General features: G+C 38.5%; 1 protein-coding gene and 1 pseudogene across 2 annotated transcripts in view; one reads left to right on the forward strand and one right to left on the reverse strand.

The window, feature by feature from the left end:
- Positions 1–5,897, reverse strand: part of LOC136389702 (eukaryotic translation elongation factor 1 epsilon-1 pseudogene) — a 43,801-nt pseudogene extending 37,904 nt beyond the window's left edge.
- Positions 1–13,029, forward strand: part of CNTN5 (contactin 5) — a 1,309,320-nt gene that overhangs the window by 626,057 nt on the left and 670,234 nt on the right. The gene's annotated exons all lie outside the window — the stretch shown is intronic.

Consider the following 13,029-nt stretch of genomic DNA (forward strand, 5'->3'; position numbering starts at 1 on the left):
CATGCATAGGTACTAACTCTATGGCCTTTTGAATGGAACTGAATTACTCCCATGACATGACATTACTTTTTTTTTAAATAACGTTTTATGTATTTTAATTTAAATATTTATAGTTTAAAACAATTTAAATTAAAATAACATTAAAAAGAACACTCTTTTAAAAACAATACATTTCATTAATTTTAAAATATAAATAATTTTTCCAGTATTTCAGAGATTTCTATCTCATAAAAAGCTGTATTTTGTATATACATACATCAGTTTTGCTCATAAAGGTTTTCAGTGGAAAATATAAATGTTTCCATATATAAAAACATATATTTCACATATAAAGCTATATATAAATTCATGTGTTTACCTTCAAACACGTGCCCATACTCCTCTGAATCTCTGAACACCATTTCCAGAAAAGACTTTCTCCAGCTACAAAGAAATGGTAGAAGTTAGTATTGTGTGTTGTTCTCCATGACACCCAGATGAAACATGAGCCACTGTTCATTTGCCATGAGTTTCAGTTAAGAATTTCTGAACATAATTGAGAGAAAGGAAACCAAATCTTTCTTCTTTTCCTTCCCTTCTTTTCCCTTCCCTCCCCTTCCCTCCTTCTTTCATTCCTTCCTTTCTTCTCTTTCTCTTTTTCTTTCTCTTTCTTTTCTTTCTTTCTTTCTTTTTCTTTCTTTCTTTTATTTTCCTTCCTTCCTTCCTTCCTTCCTTCCTTCCTTCCTTCCTTCCTTCCTTCCTTCCTTCCTTCCTTCCTTCCTTCCTTCCTTCCTTCCTTCTTTCTTTCTTTCTTTATATCTTTTTGTTTCTCTCTCTCTTTCTTTCTTTCCTTCCTTCCCTTCCTTCTTCTGTCCTTCTGTCTTTCTTTTATTTCTCACTCTTTCTCTTTAATCTGCTGCACTATTGACAAGGTATTTCTTATATTGCTTTTAGACAGCTCTGTCATAGGGATTTGGAAAGAGCTAAAGAAGGAAGGGTATAGAAATTTAGAAAGGAAAAGAAAGTGTCATATTCAGCCCCATATCACTATATATTTCATAATTTAGAAAATAATTTCAAGTCTAATAAGTATTATAAATAATTGATTCTATCTCTAGGATTTCAAATAGACATTAACATAAGATGACATTAACATAAGAATAAGAACTTTAAAATTTTTCACAGATTCTTTTCAGTATTGTGGAAAATCTTCAAAAATATGTTATAAATAAGGACAATGAGGAAATTAAGAATTTTTTTATTGGCCAAAATTTCCAGGGCCATTTTGGGCCCTGGCTATTTGGCTCAGTGGTTGAGCATCAGCCAAGCGTGTGGATGTCCCGGCTTGGATTTCCGGTCAAGGCACACAGGAGAAGTGAACATCTGCTTTTCCACCCCTCCCCTTCCCCTTCTCTCTCTCTTTCTCACCTCCCGCAGCCATGGCTCAGTTGGAGCGAGTTGGCCTAAGGCACTGAAGATGGTTCAGTGGCCTCTACCTCATGCACTAAAAAAAAAAAAAAAAGTCTCGGTTGCTGAGCAATGGAACAATGGCCTCAGATGGGCAGAGCATCAATCATGCGCTAGAGGGCTTCCTGGGTGGATCCCAGTAGGGGCACGTGTGGGAGTCTGTCTCTGCCTCCTCTCTTATTCACCAAAAAAAAAAGATTAAAAAAATAAATAAAATTTTAAAGTGCCATTTTGAATAGTTTTGTTTATTAATTAATTCAATTAAATTCATTTTAACAAATTTTTTTTTTTTTTTGTATTTTTCTGAAGCTGGAAACGGGGAGAGACAGTCAAACAGACTCCCGCATGCGCCCGACCGGGATCCACCCGGCACGCCCACCAGGGGCGACGCTCTGCCCACCAGGGGGCGATGCTCTGCCCCTCCGGGGCGTCGCCCTGCAGCGACCAGGGCCACTCTAGCGCCTGGGGCAGAGGCCAAGGAGCCATCCCCAGCGCCTGGGCCATCTTTGCTCCAATGGAGCCCTGGCTGCGGGAGGGGAAGAGAGAGACAGAGAGGAAGGAGGGGAGGGGGGTGGAGAAGCAAATGGGCGCTTTTCCTATGTGCCCTAGCCAGGAATCGAACCCGGGTCCCCCGCACGCCAGGCCAAAGCTCCACCGCTGAACCAACCGGCCAGGGCCCATTTTAACAAATCTTTATTATATCTTCACTAAAGAGAACTAAGCAAAACACAATAAGTTAGTTATACATAAATTGGGAAATTTCTGTAGTTAAGTAAGACTATTATTCTAGTAGGTACTTTTTTTTTTTGTAATAAAGGATAAAGACCAAAGGAAATTTCACAACAGAATTATTTTAAAACACTTTTCTTTAACATTAAGTGAGTAGTCACCCATCCTCAGATTCTTGAATGTAATTTTGTGCTTTGCAATCTAAATACATTCCAGAAACTTTGTCCCAGAATCATTGACATTATAAAGAAACAAAACAACAAAAATAATATTCTGAGATACAAGCATATAAATTACTGAGTTTTATAGTACATAGTGGTTAAACAATGTGTTCGGGTTTGCTAATGAAAGAATTAGTTAAATATGCAATCTATTATTCAATTGAGTAGCTATCACATTAAGGGTTAAACAAAAGCAGAACAAAAGTTTATAGAACAAGTCCAAGTCATTAGTGTAATTTTTTTTTTTTTTTGAGGAGTGTTTCTCAATATTGATTTTTGATCTGGACATGCCAGGAGCTAGAGTTTTTTGCAGCTGAAATCATTTCCTCTGTTTTGTTCAATTTGGGGGGAAGCTTATGTCTAAGTGCAATCACTGCCTGAAAATAAACAAAAAAAGGAAAACTATGTGAAAAATGAAGGAGCTTGATAGCGATGTGGATTGATACCTCTTTTCTATCTAAAGAGATTGTGTCTAACTTAATATGCATATGCAATGAGCTTCATATTCCATTTGTACTATCAGTTGAGTGTGGCAAACTAATTCTATCTATACTCACACTCTTCATGTGTCTTCAGAAACAGAGACAAATATCTTTATACTAATGGTCTTGCTATCTCTACCAGAATATGGAATGAAAGAATCAAAAAGGTAGCACAGAAAGCATAAGGCAGTGTTTTCCAAACCTGTGTCAGAGTGTAGAATGGATCTGCTCATATATAGGCCTAGTTGTTCAATACAAGTGATAATATTTAAGACATAATGTTGTCATGTACTTGCTTGCTTATATGTCTGAATTCTCTAATATTCTGAGAGGTCTTTGAAATACACTATATTATTATCTCTGTAATTTTTTCTCAGGTGTATTTTCTATCACCTAATAAATATTCAAAAATAATTTGTTGAATAGATAAAGAAAACAATGAAAGCATTAATATTTTTATTACATTACTAAATAATTAGAAATATTTGACAAAGATACACTAAATATAAAGATACACTAAAAAAAACTTGAAGATGTTTCCATATCAGTTTTCTTATCCCAAAACACAAAAACAAAATACAAAACAAAAAATAAAAACCTTTATCTAAAATAATTTCCCATCTTTTCGTAAAAGTATTTTTCAATTACTTTATTGTTTTAAATTTATTTTAAAATTCTTGGTATATTTTTTCAATCATTTACTTTGCTCTTGGTCAAAATATCAATAAATGAACCTCCCTCTGTAATTCTGAAAGAAGGGAAACATAAATAAGGATAAATTGCTGTAGGTGAAAAATTAAGACTATGTGAATATATTGATTGGGTATTATAAATATAAAATATCTGTATTGCAACTTTATTTTCCCTAGAATAAATTTCAAGTTTTGCACACATAGGGATGAACACAGAGGTATATTAATAATGAACAGATACTGAACAAAAAATATTTCTTTGTAAACTACAGGACTACCAAAGCTGCAGTGTGTATTATAAATTTACGTCACTTTTATAGGAGAAGCTAAAATATTAAAATATATTTATTGCTTAACACAGAAAAAAATGAAAAAAGCAAAGCCATAGGTCAAATATTTTATTTTCATCAGTAAAAATAATTAGTACTCTAAGAAGTGGCCATGGCCTGTTGGCTCAGTGGTGGAGTGTCAGCCTGGCATGCAGGACTCCTGGGTTGAATTCCCAGCCAGGGCACACAGGAGAAGCGCCCATCTGCTTCTCCACCCCTCCCCCTCTCCTTCCCCTCTGTCTCTCTCTTCCTCTCCCACAGCCAAGGCTCCATTGGAGCAAAGTCGGCCCGGGCACTGAGGATGGCTCTATGGCCTCTGCCTCAGGTGCTAGAATGGCCCTGGTTGCAACAGAGCAACGCTCCAGATGGGCAGAGCAATGCCCCCTGGTGGGCATGCCAGGTGGATCCTGGTCGGGCACATGTGGGAGTCTGTCTGACTGCCTCCCTGTTTCCAGCTTCAGAAAAATACAAAAAAAAAAAAATTAAAAATTAAAAAAAAATTTTAAAAAGTAGGCTTACTAAAAAAAGGCAGTTCTAAATGAAAACTTACGGGTTTTGTTTGTTTTTGTATAAAGCAAGAAAAATATTTTTCAGCGAACAGTCTGGACATTTGATTCTTTTGGTTTTGTTTACGTTAAATTATCTGAGCTATTGTTAAACTTCATGTGGGTTATCAATAATTGACTGCAAAATTGTATTCAACCCTTTTACAAATGAGCATTCCTTATACCAAATCTCTACCATTTTTTATACCCATAGGAGTGATTTCTAGAATACGTATACAGTGGTACCTTGAGATACGAGTTTAATTTGCTCTGTAACCGAGCTCATAAGTCAGTCAACTCATATATCAAACAAATTTCTTCCATTTAAAATAACTGAGCCCTGGCCGGTTGGCTCAGTGGTAGTGTGTTGGCCTGGCTTGCAGGAGTACTGGGTTTGATTCCCAGCCAGGGCACACAGGAGAGGTACCTGTCTGCTTCTCCACCCCTCCCCCTCTCTTTCCTCTCTGTCTCTCTCTTCCCCTCCCACGGCCCAGGCTCCATTGGAGCAAAGATGGCCCGGGCGCTGGGGATGGCTCCATGGCCTCTGCCTCAGGCGCTAGAATGGCTCTGGTCGCAAAAGAGCAACACCCCAGATGGGCAGGGCGTCGCCTCCTGGTGGGCGTGCCGGGTGGATCCCAGTCTGGCGCATGTGGGAGTCTGTCTGACTGCCTCTCTGTTTCCAGCTTCAGAAAAATACAGAAAAAATAAAAATAAAATAACTGAAATAGATTTAATCCATTACAGCCCTGTGAAACATCACAAACCATCCTAAATTATGAAAAAATAATGTTTTTAATTAAGAAACACACATGTATACTTTACATATGCATAACAAAATATATGAAATAAGGGAAAAAATGTTATTTAGTACTGTATTCTTACCTTGGAGACAGATGAGTGCAGCTAACAGAGGTGAATGGCAAAGGAGGAGGGAGGGAGGAAGGGATGCAGGCACTGTAGACACGTAAACTAAAACTGCACTTTCTTAACACTAAATGTAAACTAAAACTGCATTTTCTTTAAACAAAACTAAAACTGCACTTTCTTTACTTAAAATGAAACCACAAAACTTAATTGTAAAAAAATTCACTTTCTTAACTTTAAACTTAACCTAAGCTTAACATTATGTATTTCTCATTTAATCATCACCTGTTTTTGCCTTTTTGGCTGCACTTTCAGCACTTTCACTTGCAGGACTTTTGAATAAAAATCTATGCAAAGAGGTTTGCTTTTACCAGCCTTTTAAAATGTTACAGAAATATGACAAACAAGTGTCATTAAAAAATGCTGAAGCACAACCAGTTAAAACTTTTTCTGGGTGTTTCTTTTCAATGAAACTTGAAAGGTTCTCCCACATTGCCAGCATTTCTTTAATTACACTTGCAGAAATCACTTCCTCCGACTCTACTTCCTCCTCATTACTAATCTCTTGCAGAAACTCCGTAAGTTGCATCATCAGTAGCTCCTTCAACTCCTAAGTTGAAAGTTCCTCCTCATGTTCCTCAACAAGCTCGTTTACGTCACCCTCCTCTACCTCCAGACCCATCGATTTTCTGAGGGACATAATCTTATCCAACACTTCTACCTCGGTCTTGATCTCTGGTTTGAATCCTTCGAAGTCCCTGTCTGCAACAACATCAGGCCATAACTTTTTCCACGCTGAGTTCAAGGTTCTTCTTATAACCTCTTGCCATGCCAAGTCAATAATGCATAAACATATCATGATGTTGTAGCGATCTTTCCAAAACTCTCTAAGGGATATAATTGTATTCTTTGTCACCTCAAAGCAGCTGCGGAATAAATACTTTGTGTAAAGCTTTTTAAAGTTGGAAATGACCTGCTGATCCATAGGTTGCAAGATTGAAGTTGTGTTGTGTGGGAGGTAGAGGACTTTCACGAATTTGAATTCATTGAGAATGTTATCTTCAAGACCAGGTGGGTGGGTGAGAGCATTATCAAGGATTAGTAATGCTTTCATCAGGAGTTTATTTTCTTGAAGATATTTCTTCACTGCAGGACCAAAGATGAAATTTATCCATTCAATAAAAAACTGCCGTGTAACCGATGCCCTAGCATTGGCGCATCACATAACCTGCAGTTTTTCTTTAAGAATATTGTGAGTCTTAAAGGCTCGAGGATTTTCAGAATTATACACTAGCAGTGGCTTTACTTTATAGTCACTGCTAGCATTTGCACACAATGCAAGGGTCAGACGGTTCTTCATGGGTTTAAGGCCTGGCAGCTTCTTCTCCTCTGTGGTGATGAAAGTCCTCTGGGGCATTTTTTTCCAAAACAATCTTGTTTTGTCACAGTTGAACACTTGTTGGGGGATGTAGCCTTCCTTTGCAATAAGCACAGCAAAATGTACAATGTACTCCTCAGCTGCCTTAACGTCAGCACTTGCAGCTTTACCATGCCTCACCACCGAGTGGATGCCAGATGTCTTCTTGAAATTTTAAAACTAGCCGTGACTTGCCTTAAACATATCTTCTGCTGCCTCTTTTGAGGTTGATGGTTCTTTCTTCTTCAAGGCACCATAAATAATATGTGGCTTTTCACATATTACAGTCTCTGTCACTGTATCTCCTGCAAGCTTTTTCTCTTTCACCCACACCAGCAGACGCTTCTCCATTTCTTCATGGATATTTGTCCTTAACTGAGACAGAATTATTATTTCTTTCGCTGTATTTGCTATTTTGATGGCATCCTTTTGTTTAAGGATGGTACAAATTGTAGATGTATTGTAGTCAAACAGCCTTGCCAGTTCAATCACTCATAGACCATGCTCATGTTTTTCTATTATTTCTTCCTTTACTTCTATCAACATCATTCTCTTCTTCTCACCACTGTCCTTTACACGCACTTTCTTCAGCCCCATGATAGCACGCAAAAATAGTTATTAAAAAATGCAAAAATGATGCAAGAACGAATACAGCACACAAGATTCGACTTGATTCTGTGGGTAACATGTGAGAAATAACAAGATGCTAGTGTTGTGCTCCCAATCTGGACCCATGCACCAATGCACCAACTAGCGGCAGCTTCCCAAATCACGACTTGGAATTTCGCTCGGACATCGGACTTCCGAGATCAGAATTTCGCTCGGACATTGAACCAAAATATGGACCAAGTTGCAGCTCATATATTAAAAAATTTGTATGTTGGTCTGCTCGTATCTCAAGATACCACTGTATGTAAAACAGGATTCTCTTCTGTTTTAAGAAGGGTTGTAATCTACCTGAAAAGCATTTTTCTTTGCATTTGGAACATACCAAGTATATAAAAGTATTTTTTATTAACTGGTGAGTTAATTTTTAGGGTCAATGTTTGTTAGCCTTATTAGCAAATCTAGTGGGAAATTAAATATTATTCAGAAGAATATTTGGTAAGCATGAACTCTGAGGAAATGGATATTGTTCATTCATCTGAACAGTTGATTACATCAAGCTGAAGTAACATAATGCATTAATCTCTATTACACTAACATCAAAACTACATGAATAAGACCCAGGCTTTAGTAGGCCAGGCTATTCATACCCAGATAACACTATAAGGACACTATGCATGTGTTTGTCCTAATTACAGAGTTCATGTAGACTACTCATTTCATTTAATTCTATCCTCAAATTTAAAAAAAATTGTTATTTTTCTGGAATAATTATTTTCTTAGTTTGAGAAACAGCTTTTAGCTACTCTTCTCTGAGTTAATATCATCTCTCCTTATCTGGAATGTGGACGGCAATCTCTTCTCATTCTTCTACTATAAATGGAAAAATACCTGGTTTTATTTACAAATTCTAATCCTGGACCCTGGCTGGTTGGCTCAGCGGTAGAGTGTCAGTGCAGCGTGTGGAAGTCCCAGGTTCAATTCCCGGTCATAGCACACAGGAGAAGCTCCCATCTGCTTGCTTCTCGACCCCTTCCCCATTAGCTCTCTCTCTCTCTCTTTCTACCTCTTTCTATCTCTTCCTCTCCCACAGGATGGTTCAAGCAAAGGTGGCCCCAGGTAATGAGGAAGGCTCCATGGCCTTGCCTCAGGTGCTAAAATAGCTCAGTTGCCAAGCAACAGAGCAGCCACCCGTGGAGCAGAGCATCACCTGGTAAGGGGCCTGCAGGGTGGATCCTCAATAGGGCACATGCAGAAGTCTGTCTCTCCCTCCCTGCCTCTCACTTAATAATAATACATAGTAATAAAAAAGTTCTAACTCTGATATCAAATTATATGGATTTACATCTATGGCACTTTAGATAAAATAGAGATAATAAAACAGTTCATTTAAGAAAATATGTGTGGAACATAGTGCACAAATGATTATGTACCTTTTTTTCCACAGCTGTGAACAGATAACATGGGTTTTGGAATCACACAGATACTTCATTCATACAGCAAATATAGATGTGAGATCCTCCACATACTATTTGAAAAATAGAGTGCTGAGCAAAAACAATGAGGTCTGAACAATATTTGAGTGGTTCCTAAATTCTCTCATTGGCAAAATCATTTAAGATTATAAAAGAAAAAAAAAAGCAGGTTGATTTTATCTTTCTCTGACTACCGCTGTACAAGCCAGAATTGGGAAAATAATAATGTAGAAGAGAGAGAGGGCTTTGTACTCATTAGCTGATGTGTGGACAGCAAGGATAATCTTTATAATACTTCCTTATGGAACATTAGTCACCTTAGTGTAACTGCATGAAATGTTAACATATTCAGTTGGGAGTGCCTGTGGCCTGCAGACTTGACCCATGGCACCCAGAACCCTTCAGCCAAACTGAGAGCCTAGTTTTCCTCATTCAGTATCTGGAAACTCTCTTACTATGTTTAGCCAATTCATTTCAAGTTATCTTCAAATATTTAGAAACACATAATAATGACCCATCTTTATAAATAATGTTTTCGCCCTGGCCGGTTGGCTCAGTGGTAGAGCGTCGGCCTAGCGTGCGGAGGACCCGGGTTCGATTCCCGGCCAGGGCACATAGGAGAAGCGCCCATTTGCTTCTCCACCCCTCCGCCGCGCTTTCCTCTCTGTCTCTCTCTTCCCCTCCCGCAGCCAAGGCTCCACTGGAGCAAAGATGGCCCGGGCACTGGGGATGGCTCTGTGGCCTCTGCCCCAGGCGCTAGAGTGGCTCTGGTCGCAACATGGCGACGCCCAGGATGGGCAGAGCATCGCCCCCTGGTGGGCAGAGCGTCGCCCCATGGTGGGCGTGCCGGGTGGATCCCGGTCGGGCGCATGCGGGAGTCTGTCTGACTGTCTCTCCCTGTTTCCAGCTTCAGAAAAACGCAAAAAAAAAAAAAAAAAAAAAAGTATAAATAATGTTTTCACAATATTGTCACTCCAAAGGTCAGCTTTCAAAAATATATAGTCTTAAGGGTTAAGGAGAATGAATATTTCCCTCAAAATGTATTTAAAGCAAGGCAATGAAATGGTCATCAATTTGTTTACTCCATGGGTTCCTTGAAGTGTGACTTCATCTCATTCATTTATCTGTACTCTTTAGAGAAATATCATATTATTGTAATCTGTTTAGAGACTGGGTTCTGACTTTGCCTCAGTAGAAATCATGTCGCATCCTAGTTGATACTGGGCCCTTACAGAACAGTAAATGGAAAGACACAGTGTATTCAGAAGAATTGTCTGTCCTGCTTAAAATGAAGGTCCTTGCTTATAAAAATGCCCAGAGCACAGTTTAGGAGATAGTATTCTTATCTACTCCTCCCTACTTAAGCCTTTTAGGAACCATGTTTCTACCTTCATGAAAGACATTAAATGGGGGAAAATAGAGAACCTTTTTTCTTTTTTTTAATTTAATTCTCAAAATATGCTTTAATTCAAGAAGTAAATTTTAAGTAAACTTTTAAGAAGTTAAATGTATGATCATGATAGGATTTGCCCCCCTTAAAGAAGAAAGGTGGCTTAAATACGAAGATTGTATAGGTGACCAAATGAGCACACACAGGGAAGGGCAAAAGTAAGTTTACAGTTCTGAGTACATGCAACACAGTTTATTACTGTATTATGATTTATTAATTATTGCATTATTTTTCATAAAAGTAATTGTAAACTTATTTTTTCCCCACCTTGTATATGTCAGCTAATGAAGTATAATCTACAATTTGAAACTGCAACAGAGATGATATGAACAGTTACCACAAATTCAATAATTTTTATAAGATAGTGTCTTAACACATTCTATAAAATACTAGTTGATCATAATAATTGGATAGTTGAGAAAAAAGAAAAGAAGTTGAGGAGTTAAAATATGGAGAGTGGAGATAGCAAAGTAATTTTAAAAAGAGTATTATCCCTCTTAAATCCAGTTCACCCTGCGAACTGATAGAAATTCTAAGCTGCAGGTAGGCAATTTGATACAAAGCACATTTAAACTTAATATTGTAGAACAAGCTCTTTTCACGCCCCTAGTAAGAACTGAAGTGACAGGTATAAATTACTTTAGCTCTGAGACTGTCATGAATGATACTCCAAATTTAAAATAGCGTGTGTTCTATTTTGACCAGATTTGTGTTTCATCTTTGAAAATAGACTTGTTGCAAAAATACTAGTTAATATAAACTGAAGTGTTATATAATTTAAAACTCAGCCTCTTCTCTAATACACTCTTTTTAAATTAAATTTATTGAGGTTACATTGGTTAATAAGATCAGATGGCTTTTAATTGTACACTTCTATGATACATGATCTGTATATTGCATTGTGTATTCACCACCCAAAGTCAAATCATCTTCCATCATTATATATTTGGCTCCCACTACCCTTTAGTATGTATGTCCCCACCCCCTTCCTTCTGTTAATCTTCATAGTGTTGTTTCTATCTCTGAGTTTCAATTTTATATCCCCCATATGAGTTAAACTACTTGGTTTTTAACTTATTCTGACTGACTTGTTTTACTTAGCATAAGGATTCGCCCTTGTTGCAAATGGCAATGTTTCATCTTTTCTTATGACTGAATAGTATTCCATTGTGTATACATACTACATCTTCTTTATCCAATCCTCTATTGAGGACACTTTAGTTATCTTCATGCCATGGCCACCATAAATAATGCTGCAATAAATGCAAGGTTGAATATATCTGCAAAAAATATTTTTGAGTTTTGAAGGTAGATACCCTGAAAAGGGATTGCGGGGTCATATGGTAGCTCTATTCTTAATTTCTTGAGGAATCAGCATATTGTTTCCAGAGTGGCTCTACCAGTTTACATTGCCACCAACAATGAATGAAGTTTTCTTTTCCCACAACCTCTTCAACCTCCATTGCAGAAAATAGTCCAAGAGGTTATTCTACCGGAAACAAAAGACCACGAAACTACAAGTAAGGTTACCAATTAACTTATAGCATAAACAGAGATAATTTGGGACAACAAAAAATATAAGAGGAATAGAAATAAATGCTAGAATTTGCAAAAGAGAATGGAGATCAGGTGCATTCAGAAGGAAAAGGACTACTGTATATATGAAACATTCTTTTTCATAAATCAAATAGTAACCACACAAAAAAAAAAACCCTCCAAAATTGAGACACATAACTTAAAAAGTGAAAAGACAGAGAAAAGAAGTATGAAATACCACCAATCATAAACAACAGACAGGCCCTGGCCGGTTGGCTCAGTGGTAGAGCGTCAGCCTGGCGTGAGGGAGTCCCGGGTTCGATTCCCGGCCAGGGCACATAGGAGAAGCGCCCATTTGCTTCTCCACCCCCCCTCCTTCCTCTCTGTCTCTCTCTTCCCCTCCCGCAGCCAAGGCTCCATTGGAGCAAAAGATGGCCCGGGCGCTGGGGATGGCTCCTTGGCCTCTGTCCCAGGCGCTAGAGTGGCTCTGGTCACAACAGAGCAACGCCCCGGAGGGGCAGAGCATCGCCCCCTGGTGGGCAGAGCGTCGCCCCTGGTGGGCGTGCCGGGTGGATCCCGGTCGGGCGCATGCGGGAGTCTGTCTGTCTCTCCCCGTTTCCAGCTACAGAAAAATACAAAAAAAAAAAAAAAAAGATTTTATTTATTCATTTTAGGGGTGGGGGAGAGAGAGAAGGGGAAGAGCTGACAGTATCAACTCTTATATGTGCCTTGACCAAGCAAGCCCAGAGTTTTGAACCGGCAACCTCAGCATTTCCAGGTTGATTTTCTATCCACTGCGCCACTACAGGTCAGGATAAATTACATATTTCTATGTCTTTAAGTTTTTTTTCTGGAGCTATGTTATTTTCTTTCTGAGCTGATTTACTACCCTGGTTATTCATGCTATTTGATGAATTCATTCTCTGTCTAAGCATCTATGTATGAGTGGGCTTCTTTAGTAGATTGATACAAAGAACTCATTATTTTCCAGTAGATGGCATTGAATTACATGTTGTTGTTGTGGTTTTACTCCTAGGCACTTCTCTGGATTCTCAGATCTTTGTAAGGTGGTGAAAATTGGGAAGATGGCTTCAATCCAAGAGATTGTAATCTGGTGGCTCCAATCCAAGAGGAACGACCTTGCAGGACAATGCAGGGAGCCATGAGGCTTCAAATCCATGAAATCCCAGGGCCGTTCTCCACAGCCAGATGCTGAAATCAGTGTAGCCACAATGAG

The sequence above is a fragment of the Saccopteryx leptura genome, chromosome 1 (assembly GCF_036850995.1).
Source record: "Saccopteryx leptura isolate mSacLep1 chromosome 1, mSacLep1_pri_phased_curated, whole genome shotgun sequence".
NCBI lineage: Eukaryota > Metazoa > Chordata > Mammalia > Chiroptera > Emballonuridae > Saccopteryx > Saccopteryx leptura.